Source organism: Rhipicephalus microplus, unplaced genomic scaffold (genome assembly GCF_043290135.1).
Source record: "Rhipicephalus microplus isolate Deutch F79 unplaced genomic scaffold, USDA_Rmic scaffold_373, whole genome shotgun sequence".
In the NCBI taxonomy this organism is placed as follows: Eukaryota; Metazoa; Arthropoda; class Arachnida; order Ixodida; family Ixodidae; genus Rhipicephalus; species Rhipicephalus microplus.
The window spans coordinates 56,052-60,000 of NW_027464937.1; the positions used below are offsets into that span (position 1 = coordinate 56,052).

The window sequence follows — 3,949 nt, forward strand, 5'->3', positions numbered from 1 at the left end:
CTCCAGGGGAATCCACGGCAGTCGTCTGCAGCCTCATCCGCTTGATGCGTTAGGGGCTGGTTGTCGGACGGTGCCGTTTTACCACGATATCGAGGTGTGTTCCGTGTCGTCCTCGGGCGATTCAGATGCGAAAGCGCCGAAGACGCGGGCGTGACCCGTCGTCTGGCGGCTTTGCAGTCTCGGCTCCGTTGCTAGTTCCGGCCGGTCCACCGACAGTGCAGCGGGCTTGGGCAACCCGCACGGCGCGACCGAGTCGATGCAACGAAAAAGAGCGAGCATGAACGTGCTTCTTGCCGCACGGCTCCCACTCGTCTTTCGGGAAGGTTGTGCCGTAGCGAGCTCGAACGCCGTCATCTCGGAGTGCAAAATAAGCGTGTTGGGGCGCCTGAAGGTGGCCTCCGCCGCACACAGACTGCGTCCGGCCCGCCGAAGGCGAGGACGGACGCGCAGTCGAACGATTACCTGGTTGATCCTGCCAGTAATCATATGCTTGTCTCAAAGATTAAGCCATGCATGTCTAAGTACATGCCGAAATAAGGCGAAACCGCGAATGGCTCATTAAATCAGTTATGGTTCCTTAGATCGTTTCTTCCTACTTGGATAACTGTGGCAATTCTAGAGCTAATACATGCAGTGAGCCTGGAGCCCTTTGGGTAACGGGTGCTTTTATTAGACCAAGATCGATCGGGTTTCGGCCCGTATTGTGTGGTGACTCTGGATAACTTTGTGCTGATCGCATGGCCACGAGCCGGCGACGTTTCTTTCAAGTGTCTGCCTTATCAACTTTCGATGGTAGGTTACTTGCTTACCATGGTTGTTACGGGTAACGGAGAATCAGGGTTCGATTCCGGAGAGGGAGCCTGAGAAACGGCTACCACATCCAAGGAAGGCAGCAGGCGCGCAAATTACCCACTCCCGGCACGGGGAGGTAGTGACGAAAAATAACAATACGGGACTCTTTTGAGGCCCCGTAATTGAAATGAGTACACTCTAAATCCTTTAACGAGGATCAATTGGAGGGCAAGTCTGGTGCCAGCAGCCGCGGTAATTCCAGCTCCAATAGCGTATACTAAAGCTGCTGCGGTTAAAAAGCTCGTAGTTGGATCTCAGTTCCAGACGAGTAGTGCATCTACCCGATGCGACGGCTCGGACTGAACATCATGCCGGTTCTTTCTTGGTGCACTTCATTGTGTGCCTCGAGATGGCCGGTGCTTTTACTTTGAAAAAATTAGAGTGCTCAACGCAGGCGAGTCGCCTGAATAAACTTGCATGGAATAATAGAACAAGACCTCGTTTCTGTTCTGTTGGTTTTTGGAATACGAGGTAATGATTAAGAGGGACGGACGGGGGCATTCGTATTGCGGCGCTAGAGGTGAAATTCTTGGACCGTCGCAAGACGAACTACTGCGAAAGCATTTGCCAAGAATGTTTTCATTGATCAAGAACGAAAGTCAGAGGTTCGAAGGCGATCAGATACCGCCCTAGTTCTGACCATAAACGATGCCAACCAGCGATCCGCCTGAGTTACTCAAATGACTCGGCGGGCAGCTTCCGGGAAACCAAAGTATTTGGGTTCCGGGGGAAGTATGGTTGCAAAGCTGAAACTTAAAGGAATTGACGGAAGGGCACCACCAGGAGTGGAGCCTGCGGCTTAATTTGACTCAACACGGGAAAACTTACCCGGCCCGGACACTGGGAGGATTGACAGATTGAGAGCTCTTTCTTGATTCGGTGGATGGTGGTGCATGGCCGTTCTTAGTTGGTGGAGCGATTTGTCTGGTTAATTCCGATAACGAACGAGACTCTAGCCTATTAAATAGGTGCGGGGTTCCCAGCACCTTACAACCTTCTTAGAGGGACAAGCGGCTCCTAGCCGCACGAAACAGAGCAATAACAGGTCTGTGATGCCCTTAGATGTCCGGGGCCGCACGCGCGCTACACTGAAGGAAGCAGCGTGTCTTTATCCCTGTCTGAAAAGACTGGGTAACCCGTGGAACTTCTTTCGTGATTGGGATAGGGGCTTGCAATTGTTCCCCTTGAACGAGGAATTCCCAGTAAGCGCGAGTCATAAGCTCGCGTTGATTACGTCCCTGCCCTTTGTACACACCGCCCGTCGCTACTACCGATTGAATGATTTAGTGAGGTCTTCGGACCGATGTCCGGCGCGGCCTTTCGGTTGCGCCGGTCTGTTGGAAAGATGACCAAACTTGATCATTTAGAGGAAGTAAAAGTCGTAACAAGGTTTCCGTAGGTGAACCTGCGGAAGGATCATTAACGGATTGTGAAGGGTGAGCGCCTCAGCTGCGTCTGCGCCCGACACTTTCTGCCGCTGACCCCGTTTGGACGCGGGGTCGGCTTTTCCCCACGGGGCTGCCTGAATGTGGAGCGGCACCCCGTGACAAATTGTTGCGCCCAGCGGACGCCAACACCGCGACCTTGGACGGTCGGCCAGGTGGCGGACGCGGGTACAAACGGCGCAACGCACTCATAGGTCGGCTTTCGACCCGCCACTGCACCGTGGCTCGAAGCGCTCGAAATGCGCGACCCGACCGCTGCGGGACCGCCTAGTACTGTAAACAGGAGCGGCGGAGCGCGAACGGCGAGTCGTGGTTACGTCGGTAGAAGGCGAGGCTGCGCGTTCCCGAAACGCCAGCCGAGTGCCCTCCCGACCGTTCGAGCGTGCAAGAACGAGACCCGACAATCGCGCGGCGACTGCCAAGTACGAGAGGAACGGCACAAGCGTCGGCGGTCGGTCAAGGAACTGGCGATGTGACGGGTCCGCTGTGCACCAGTGCATACCGTCCCGCCGTCCGCGGCAAGCGCCTCCGCGTCCTCGGGTGACGGAGGCTGCCGGTCGGTTCTTGCAGGCGAGGGATCTCGCTGGCACCGGTTCGCGTTGACGCGCGGCCGGTCATGGCACGGCGATGCGACGGCCGAGGTGCGCAGTACTCGATGGAGGAACCGCACGCTCCGATGACCGTCCCGCCCTCCGCGGCGTATGCGTACCGACCGTAATGGTTGCAGCAGCGCCGGCCGGCTTTTGAATTCGCCACACGAAACACGGTGCGAGATCGCGGTTAGGGGAGCGTCGACGTTGCCAGGCGTTTTGCTTGCTGCCGAGGGAAAGGCGGCACGGCCACGTCGCGCTCGTCGCGATTAGCGGGTCTGCGCGCTTTGGGAAGGTGCCGCAACGACTTGCCGAAAGAGGAAGCACGGAAGAACGAGGGACTTGGACGTCCCGACAATTGAACGCACTTGCGGCCAGGCCCTTGCTGGCTTCGTTCTTCCGCCTCGAGTAGGCTCGTACGCGGCTCCGGCGCCGAAAGTGGTCCTTGGCACCGACTTCGGTGGACGTGGGAAGTGCCGCGCAAGTACGGCGCGCCTGGCTCCACCTGTTGGCTAAAGTAGGCAGCCGGATCGGCATTTTGGTGTGCGGTGGCAAACCGTGGATGCGAAAAAAGCTTGTGCGATTTCGTGGAACAAAAAGCGGGGGTCCCCCTTTTTATGCGGAGGAGACCGACCCGCCTGCCGTGGTGAACCGCGACGCCACGGTAAAAACGGGAGAGGCTTGTCGATGGGACCGTGCATCCCGCGCTCCACGGAGGCCGGGAGGCGGCCGCCCGAGGAAATGTGTAGCCGTCGAGGCCCGCATCTGCGTGCACTCTTATCCAAATGGGTGTACCGCAGGCATTTTCTGGTTAGGCGGGCCAATGAGAGCGAGCACACAACGATACCTACGGGTCCGGCTTGGAGAACCGGCTTCGACGCCTCCCGAGTATTTATAGAGGGGTGGACCACGAAAGCACTCGCAAGTAGCGAAAGCGAAACGCCGTCCGAAACACACCGTTTGCTCGATTTGCGGCAGCCGAAAAAGGCGCGGCAGAGTTTTGGAGTCCAAGCGTGCGCTGAAAAGCGCCCTTCTTGGCCACTGTTTGGCCGAGTGCCAGAA

At 57.3% G+C, this 3,949-nt stretch overlaps 1 non-coding gene across 1 annotated transcript; it reads left to right on the forward strand.

Annotated features, from left to right (window-relative positions):
* Positions 1-459: 459 nt before the first annotated feature.
* LOC142794088 (small subunit ribosomal RNA) lies at positions 460-2,274 on the forward strand. The gene has a single exon (XR_012892060.1). It is a non-coding gene; the product is annotated as a small subunit ribosomal RNA (ribosomal RNA).
* The last annotated feature ends 1,675 nt before the right edge of the window (positions 2,275-3,949 follow it).